Genomic DNA, 10,297 nt, shown 5'->3' on the forward strand with positions numbered 1-10,297 from the left:
TAATGGAGAGGAACAAAAGTACTGTAAAATAAAGCTCTTGAGGGTGTCAGCCTAAGTGTTAAATGAGCTGCTGCTGAAGACCTGCTTCGACTGAAAAACCTCCATGGTATGGACTGGGGGCATTGCACTGCTTGGGAGCTTTGGTAAAGCTGGGGGACAGGCAGCACCAGCCTGGGAAAGAGGCTCTTACTCTCCTCCTGGGGTGTGGGATGCTCCAAATGGGGTGCAGGATGCTTGCACCTGGGCTGTGGGATCATAGAATCATTTCAGTTGGAAAAGTCCTCTAAGATCATGGAGTGCAACCATCAACCCAACACCACCATGGCCATCAAACCATGTCCCCAAGTGCCACATCCACACATTTCTTGAACACCTCCAGGGATGGGGACTCCACCACCTCCCTGGGCAGCCTGTTCCAATGCCTGACCACTCCTGCAGCAAAGAAATTTTTCCTGATCTGCACCCTAAACCTCCCCTGGCACAATTTCAGGCCATTGCAGGATGCTCCCACCTGGGCTGATGGGATGTTTCCAATGGGGTGTGGGATGCTGGAAAATAGGGTGCAGGATTCTCCTGCTCAGCTGCCTCCCACCAGCCCCTCACAGATGCCTCAGGAGAACACCCCATCCCCTAAATCTTAGGCTTCCCATCCCTGTGGAGCAATGCTGCCCCTGGAAAACCCACAGAGTGTTTTGGGGTGTTTACAGGCAGCACAACTGCTAAGGTGTCAACTTCCAGAGGGAAGGGAGAGTTTGGGCAGCAGACACTTCCCATTAAGGAGCACTAATGAAATGTGAAGCCATTGTGCTGTGCATCTTTTTGAACACAGCTGCAGCTGCAGCGCTGCTCCATTTATGGCTAATTTGAGTGCCAATTAAACCAGGCAAAATTACAGTCAAGTATGCCTCGGGAGCTGATGTGACAAGGGACATGTCCAGGAGCCCCAAATCTTGCTGACCTCACCATCATCATTTGAGCTGATTTACAAGTCAAAGCAAGAGCCACCGACTCCTGGTGCTCACCAAAAAGGTCACAGCAGGTCTCTGAGGATGTCTGGAGTTGCCATCTGGGGTGATGTGAGTACCCCACATATCCCATGGCTCTGGAGCAGCTGGGGGCATCTGCACATCCCTGGCTCTTGGAGGTGTCCTCTTACTTGTTTGCTGTTGGCCAGGAGCTCAAACCAGGCTGGGGCTGTGGCAAACCTTCCTGCTTGGCTGGGGACTGCCTGCTTCCCCTTGAGGGAGCCATGATGGCCTTCCTCAGACCCCAGTTATGGCTCACTGCATCCCACGTGTCTCTGAAGCTATTGCTTATTCCAGCTCTCTCCTGGGGAAGTCAGTTCATCTCAGAAAACCTCTCATTTTTCTGGAGAGCAAAGGAGCTGGTGGGGTTTAGTTCTTCCTTCTGGGTAAAGGGAGGATTAGAAGACCTAAAGGCCACTGGCTTCAGCTTTGCAGCATCCCAAGCAGGACTGGTGGATGCACAGCTGGGTCCCAGCTCCATCTAATAGGGTTAAGGTCCAAAGGCAGTGTGGGTGTCCCACAGGCTTGGGTCTGCATGGTTTAGGGTGCAGTGCCTGTCCTCAGCTGTTTTTTCACTTACTTTGGTATCTGATGATGGCTTGAGGATTTGCTCCAGTGATGACAGTTCAGAGGGCTTCAGAAGAGCTGCAGGTCCATGTTTCACACCAGCAGTGGCTCAGCTGCTCCTGCAGTCATTGCATGGGAAGCTGTGGGCTTTCCCAAGGGCATTTTGATATTTTTCAGATGGTTTAGGCAATTGCAAAAAATGTGGCTTTTGGTTTCCAGCTGAGCCAGGTTAGACCAAATTTAGCTCAGGAGGAGCAGGGCTGGCATCCTCCCACAGCTTGTGAGTATGGCCCTTGTGCTCAGGGACACACACTGTCCCTGCAGACCCTCCACCTGCCCCCCACCTTTTCTCCAGCCAGACAGGCAGCAGGCTGAGCACAGAGCTCCCCCCAAAGCTTTTTCCAACACCTACACACATGTGTATCTTTAATGGGCATTTCCCAAAGGCAACTGGGGAGCTGCACTGATGGCACAGACCCTGGGCAGCAGCACAGAATCCAGGCCCAGAGCACGAACCCATGCTGGGGATCAGGCTCACCAAGCTGAGATGAGGTCTAGTGAGGATGTCTGTCTGTCTGTCTGTCCAGGTGAGACACTGTGCCGGCACCCATGTGTTTGGAATGGAGAGCTGAGCTGATCAGGAACATGGGATTTCACCTTCCCAGTGCTCAGCAGAGGCTACAGGAGCAGCTGGGTAGTGCAGGAAGGTCCAGTGTGGCCAGGCTTGTCCTGCTCAGCCCCCATTGTAGAGCTCCCAGCCCACTCCCACCTGCCCTGGGACACAGAGCCCTGCCTGCTTCTCTCCTAAATGTGAGGCAGATGAGGGCTGATGGACATCATCTGCTGCCCATCAAACAGCCGAGGCTGATGGGGAAGGTGACCCCATCTCGACTTCTTGCCTCTGGATCCCCCCCTAGGCTCACTGCTGCCTGTAAGACCCCAGCCCACCTGAGCTCCTGGGCTGGTGACAGAGCCCACCCTCAGCCCTCTCTGCTCCTGCTGCCTTTTCCAAGCAGCTGTTAACGAGGCCATGCCTCATGAACTCCAATTAGCGGGCAGGTCATTGCCATCAGCCAGCGCCAAGCCCCAGCGCCTGCAGCCGGGTGAGCAATAGCCCCGGGGAAGTGGGGCTGGCCCCGCCATCTCCTGGCAATGCTGGTCCAGGCACGGATCCCACTGTTGGAGGAGGCTGCAGCTGGGGATGGACCTTCCCAGAGTGGATGCTAGCTCCTCTCTAATTAATCCAATTACAACTTTGCGTTGGCGGAGCAAGCAGTGGATTAATTGCGGTTTGCTGCAGGTACCTGGCAGGAGGAAACGCTCCCCCCCTTCAAACGGGCTTCCTGCCTGCTGTTAACTATGAAAAGCCCGGCCTCAAACCCAGCTGGTGAGGAAGGCAAGTCTGTCACCAGCATCATCCTCCTTGGGAGAGTGGAGAGCTTGCTCCTTCCCAGGCTCACTGAGCACCTGCGGAGCCCTCACGCTGCTCCTGAAAAACAAATCCTCACCTGAGACTAAAATAGCAAAGATTAGGGGGGGAGGGGTGGTGCTGGGAGCCAGAGCAGGCAGGCTGCTTGCACCCAGATTTTGTAAAAATAGAACGAAAAGGAGATTATTTGAAACAATTAGTTGTTTGGACTGTCAAGAAGATGAAAGTGTCAGGACTGAAGGGATGCTGGTCACGACTCAGCACTCATTAAGGCAGGAGAAGGATTCGTTTCATATGCGTGATTAACTCCTGGCCACTGATGATTTACACAGCAGATGATCAAAAGAGAATTAATTATTCACAAATGGGGCTGCTGCCAGCCCAGCCCTGCTCCCCACCAATGGCACAGCCAGTGGCCCCAAAAAGCTGCTCCAAGCCTGGACCCAGCTGTGCATTATCTGCCCCAGTCCTGGGCTGTTTGCCCTCACAGCCCCCAGACCACCTTAGAATCACAGAACCCCAGAACTGCCTGGTTGGAAAAGACTTAGGGATCATCGAGTCCTGTCATAACCTAGCAGCTCCCTGTACACAACTGTCAGACCATGCCCCTCAGCACCTCTTCCAAATGTCTTTTAACCTGCTTCAAGGATGGTGACCCCCATCACAGATTCACAGATTGCATCAGGTTGGAAGGGACCCTCAAAGGTCACCATCTTGTCCAACCCCCCCTGCAGTCACCAGGGACACCTCCAACTAGATCAGGCTGCCCAGGGCCACATCAAGGCTGATCTTGGAGGTCTCCAGGGATGGGGCCTCCACCACATCCCTGAACAACCTGTTGCAGTGTTTCACCACTCTTATTGTGCAGAACTTCCTCTTGATGTGCAACATAAATCTCCCCTGCTCCAGTTTCAAGTCATTACCCCTCACCCTATCACCACGGGCCCTTCTAAACAGTCCCTCTCCAGCCTTCCTGTGGGTCCTCTTCATATTGAAACGCTGTTATGAAGTCTCCCCAGAGCCTTCTCTCCTCCACACTGAACAGCTTAAATTCTTCCAGCCTGCCACCACCTCCCTGGGAGCCTGTCCCAGTACCTGATGACCCTTTTGGTGCAGAAATTTTTCTGTATGTCTAATAAACCTTCCCTATCGTTGCCTGGCATCACAAACAGCTCCTTGACTGCACCCACCAGGCATCTCTGGCATCACCATGTCCAGCGTCAGAGGGGTTTGGTGCTGCCCAGGGTTGCTGCCAGGGAGCTATCGGCTTTCTGACAGCCAGCCGACAATCTGCCCCTCCCTTAGCGGTGATTAACCCAGGGAAGGCTTCTCTCTCCTGACACCTTTTGTTTCCCGGGTGATTGATGGAGTCTCTGCCGTTACAAATCCACGCTGTAATTAAAGGCAGGAACTCCACTCCCTCTACCTGACTTATTTCTTAACGCAGTCCCCTTTTGATCTCTTCTCTCTCTTAATTAAATTACGAGCCGTGAATCAACACCCCCCCCTCCCCTCCTTCTACAAAAGCTGTTCTGCCTCCCTCACTCACTTCCCTCCACCCAGGAGAAGACACTGTCTCCAGATCTTGGTGACAGGGAATCACCAAGAGTCCCAACAACAACCAGCTCTGCTCCTGCTTGGATTTTATGAGGAGCACAGGGGCTTGGATCCTGTGGGCTAGTGGGCTCGTGGAGAGCAATCATCATAGAACCATAGAACTGTTGATGCTGGAAGAGACTTTGAGTCTCTTTGAGTGGTCTCTTTGGTGGCTGCTCTCCTTTACCTAGAGAGTGGTGCAGAGGAGGGCAATGAAGCTGGGGAAGGGCCTGGAGATTAAATCTTATGATCAGTGACTGAAGGAGCTGGGAATGGTTAGTCTGGAAAAGAGGAGGCTGAGAGGAGACCTCATTGCTGTCTACAGCTACCTCAAAGGACGTTGTAGAGAGGCTGGTGCTGGTCTCTTCTCCCAGGTGATTAGTGATAGAACAAGAGGGAATGGCCTCAAGCTATGACTGGGTAGGTTTAGACTGGACAGTAGGAAAAAAAAATCACAGCAAGAGTGGTCAGGGATTGGAATGTGCTGCCCAGGGAGGTGGTGGAGTCACCAACCCTGGATGTGCTTAAAGGTCATTTGGATGTGGTGCTTGGGGGTATGGTTTAGGGGTGAACCTTGGAGAGTAGGGTTCTGGGTTGGGCTTGGTGATCCTGAGGGTCTCTTGTAACCTGAATGCTTCTGTGATTCTATGCAATCACACCACCAGTGCTAAGCCACTACCAACACGACCCCTCCCACAGGACCAGGGTGCAGAGAAGGGAGGGATCACAGAGTCACCTTCATCACCACAGCTACTGGAGGGCTGGGGGAAGCCATGTGTCGCTAGGTGGGTCCTGGTGTCATATCTCTTTCCTGCACAGCCTGGTCGATGACAGAGCTTCTAATGCAGGCTAATGGTGCTTTGCATTTAAACACTCTGCACTGTTGGCTCCCGACTGCAGCAGCCCTGGGGCAGGAGGAGGAAATCAAGGAGAGCTCCCAACGGCTCTCAGAGCTTCATCCCACTGTAGGCATCTCCTGAGGACACCCTGGGACTGAGGACAGGGAAAACAGGGACAGGCACCCACATCCTCTGCCTCATCCCTCGGCGAGTGCAAATGAGCCTGATGCTAATTTAATGAACTTGTGATGATTATCAGCTTTATTTTTAAATCTGAATTCCTGCAGGAGTCACCTTCAGCAGGGAGAGGCGCGAGGCTGCGGCGGGGGCACGGATTGATTGCCTGCATCTGATTAGCAATTACCCTCCTGCACTTCAGTGGTAAATACCATCACCCTGGGCTGGGGACAAGGCCACGGCAGACTGCAGGGGTCCCTGGAAAGGAGGCTGCTGGGGGGAGCCTGCAGGGATGGGAGCAGCGCTGGCATGGTGCTGACAGCCTCCTTGGTGGATGCATAGCGTGGAGCAGGAGCTACCTGGCTGGAGGGGACAGCCCCTGACAAAAAATTTGCTTCCCGAAGCCTCTGGGGAGAGCTCGTTGCCTCTCTCTCCCTTGGGACACCCACAACCTGCAGGCAAAGCCAGCAGGCTGGTGTGTGGGGGCAGTTATGAGTTGTGTCTTTAATATGGGATGAGAGTATTTGCCCCATAAATCCCAAAGAGCAGATTTATGGCTGAGTTTTTACAAACTATTAATGAATCAGTTAAACCTACGGGAAAAATAAAAGGCATTTCCCCCCTGCTAATATAAGAAGGGACATGAGGCAGTGCTCCAGCTGGGCACAGCAGTGCCTGGCTGCTGTGGCAGTGGGGCCATGTGTCCTGTCCCCTGGACCACCTGCCTTGCCCCTGGAAGCCACCAGCCATCCTTTTCCTATGAGGATGTGAGATGCACATGGCTGAGCAAGCTACAAGTCAGTTCCCACAGCAAACTGAGGATCCCCTGATCTGGGACAAGACCACCAAGACACAGAGGACCTCAGCACATCCCCCTTTCCCAGGGCTCAGAGGTGTCCCAAGGCCACTAGGGGATTCTACAGCTGCAGCCAGCACTGAGCACTCAGGAGCATGGAAGAGACATGGGGGATAATGCTTGGAGCGTGCTTCCCCCCTGGTCCTAGGAGGGGAGCTGCTTGAGAGCTGTCTGCTTGCTGCACACCAGCTATTTCTGGAAGAGCCTTGTTTGGGAAAAGACAGCTGGAGAAAGGTGGCAGAGGGAGCAGCTGGTTCTGCGCTGGGATCTGGTGGGTCCCAAGGGCTCCAATGTGCAGGGAAAGCACTGAGTCTCCCCTTGGTACCAGCCACACCAACCTGCTGGAGCAGAGGCAGTGAAGTCCAGTGGCTTTATCACCACTCACACCCTTGCCCAGGGCTGCTTGAAGCCTGGTGGGAGATGCTCAGCTTCCCCACCACCGACAGCCACAGAGCATCTAAGATTCAGGCAGACAAATTAAGACCTGGAGATGCCATAAGACCAGATGCTGCTGCTGTCATGGGTGAAAGGAAACCTGGGGTGGAAGCCTGAACCCAACTCTAGCTGCTGGGATGGGGGCACCAAGTGAGAGCCTTCTCTTTAAAAGAAAGGGGCTAAGGAGAGGTATTCAAGGAGGGCAGTTTCACTGCTGCCACTGGGATGTCTGGCCAGGGAAAGAAGCTAGGAGCAGGTGGGGTACCAGTGGTCCTGCCACATACAGCACAGTGTTTTGGTTAACAGCAGGGCAAAGTCTGCTCCCACCAGTGCCACTGAGCACAAGGAGCCCCCACAAGAGCTGGGGCATATCCAGAGGAGCGCAGGGAGAGATAAACAAACAGAAATGCAACATTTTCCTCCACTGCCAAGATTCCATCAGTGCTGGCTGGCTGGGTTTGATTAAACCTCTCATATTTTGTATTTGAGAAGAACATAATTGAGCTAGCAGATTAAAAGCAAACAAGACCTATGTGAAGGGTCCCAGTGCATCCACTTCCTCAGAGCCACCACCTGCCATGGCAGGTCAGGCTGTGTGCTGATGATGGCATCTCAGGGTACCATCTTTGCCAGAGGCTCCCATGGCTGCTGCCTCCTCTCCTGGCTTTTCTGGCTTGGGATGTGGCCTTCTGGTTCCAGCACTGCCTGGGTGCTCCCCTGGGGACTGTGTGGCATGAGAGACCCACTCAGCCAAGGAAGGACCACCACAGGGGTACAAATGGTCCTCCAGCAGGCAGGCACATTAAGACAGGTCACCTGCTGAAAGAACATCCATGGCCACCCAGCCCTCATCTGCCCATGGTGGTGAGCTGGGTGCATTGAGTCCCTGAAGGGATGCAAGAGTGAGGTGGTTCCATCCCTAGCCCAAGCCCAGCAGCTGCTGGGGAAGAAGCATTGCTGTCCCAACCTGCCTCCTGTTCAAACAGGCACACATGGCTGCTGCTCTGGCAAGCTCTCAGCTCTTTAGTACTACTTTTAGATGAGCTGGCTGTTTAAACAGCACTTAAGTGGTACAGCTGCTGGGTTGTAAAGTGTCTCTGTGACACAAGCCTCTGTTCCCAGGCACTTTAAACGCCTCTGTGTAGAAGAAATTAATAACAAAGTGAATTGTGCTCAAATGCAGCTTCTGGGGAGATAAAGCAGTGGCGGGGGAGTGGCAGAGGTGAGGGAGAGGAGTTTAACCTTCCCTTCCTGCACTCCTCCAGGCAGTGATGGATGATGTTGTTTGCAGGATGTCACAAAACCAGGCAAGGCTGAGAGCAAAACAGGCTGAGGTCCACCAACCTTTCTGTTTGGGGTCATTGCTGGTGACGATGGGCATCTGAAGTCTCCTGGCTCAATGTTAAGTGGCTGCTTTCTAGGCAGGCTGGTTTTCAATCCCAGACCAAGGTTCAGAAGCCAGGAGGGAGGGAGTTGGCTCCTGACACCAGTGGGGTTGTGGTTGGGTCTCACCCAGCAGCCAGTGATCAATGCTCAACCCTTCTGCCAACCATCTCCAGCTTCAAATGGCTCCTGGCTGGTGGTGTTTGTTCCCTTTGTGATGGACAGAATTTGGGAAATCTGCAGCCTAAAGCCCTCTACATTCTCAGTTCTTTCATCCCCAGCCTTTGCCAAATCAATGCATCAGACAAACCCTCCAGCCCTCCGTGGAGCTGCCCTTGATCTCAGTGAGCATGGAGAAGGAAAAAATGTATTTTATGAAGATGCAGGCTTACAAGGAGGCCCCATCCCTGGCAACATTCAAGGTCAGACTTGATGGGGTGCTGAGCAACCTGATCTCGTTGGAAATGTCCTTGCTCACCACAGGGCAGTTGGACAAGACGACCTTTGAAGGTCCCTTCCAACCCCATCTATTTCTGTGATTCTGTAATTCACCCCATGGGCTGAGGGCAGGAAGAGGCTGGCATGGTGAAAGCATCTTCTTCTTTGGGCTTCAGCACCAAAAGGAAAATCATTTCTTCCCAGCTTTCAGCTGGAGTTTTCAGAAAGCAGCTCATCTGCAAAATGTCCTTGATTGGGGAGCAGCAGTGGTTGGGACCTTGGTGTGATGGCTCCAGCAGACATCATACAGCCATTGGCAGTGGTGAATAATGAGACATGAGAGCTGTCAGTCAGAACTGCCTTGAGTCTGTCAGTAAACAGGAGAGGGGGGAAGCTGCTAACTGGGCTAGGCTGGGCTGGTAGCTCTGAACCACACTGACCCTGCAGGCAGAGTCCTTTTGGTGTTCAGAGAGGGAGTACACTCCCTCAGCTAGCACCATTTGCCCCCAATTTCCAAGAGGATTTGTCTCACAGGGCCCCCAAATTCCCTCTTTCTCTGACAAGAGCAGAAATTATCCATTCAATCTTCAAAGAGCAGTTCAAAGCCTTTACATCACTCTCAAGATTAATTAGCAGCTGAATAATAATCCAGGATAAGTCTTATCAAGGTATGAGAACCACAGCACGGTCAGTCAGTGATGTCAGGCATCTAAAGCAGGAGAAAGCTTCGTGTTCCCAGTTAAATCCAGCATCTCCCAGGAAAATTCAGCCTCTTCCCATAACAAATAGCAGTGTCAGGAGTCAATCCTCAGCAGAGGAACACTTCAAACAAACCCCACCTCAGGCAGAGGGTCTGTTTGTTTTACTTGTGTGCTCAGGCAGGGCAGCAGCAGAGCTCTCCTCGCTGTTGGCCAATCCAAGTGCCCACCAAGGCAACATGTGGCTGACATTGTAGAAGACAGGTTATGAGTGGCATGGGGCTGACACTCAGACAGGTCCTAAGGCAGGAGGCTCAGGAGAGAAGCATGTCTACCCTGAGGAGGCCATTAAATAAAGGAACACCACACCAGAGCTGGGACATTGCCAAATACAAACAGTGGCACACAAAGAAGTGGTTCCGGGAGCTCTGTGTGGTTTCCCTGCCCACTTCTTACACATCCCTGACCCACAGACCTCTGGCATGGACTAAGAGCTGCCTTTCTTGCTCTGGATTCCCACCTGGCACTGGTGTCCTGCTCCAGCAGCCATTAATGCAGGCTGCATGATGCTCCTCAAGCCGTGGGTGAAAGCCTCGCAGCCCCGCCAGCCCAGGGGGTGATCTTCCTGTGTTTCCAAACCCCTTTTTGCCAGGCACCTCCAAACATTAGGAAGAAAAATAATAATAATTAAAAAAACCCCAAACCAACCCAAAACCAACAACAAAACCCCCTCAGCTGCAGCAAGGCAGCTGCAGCAGGACATTGATTTCATCCAATGCTCCATTTATTTTCAATTATCGTGGTGCTTTCCCCCTGCCTCCTTCCTGCCCTCCCTCCCCACGCGCTCGGCAGAT

This window comes from Indicator indicator, chromosome 26, assembly GCF_027791375.1.
Source record: "Indicator indicator isolate 239-I01 chromosome 26, UM_Iind_1.1, whole genome shotgun sequence".
In the NCBI taxonomy this organism is placed as follows: Eukaryota; Metazoa; Chordata; class Aves; order Piciformes; family Indicatoridae; genus Indicator; species Indicator indicator.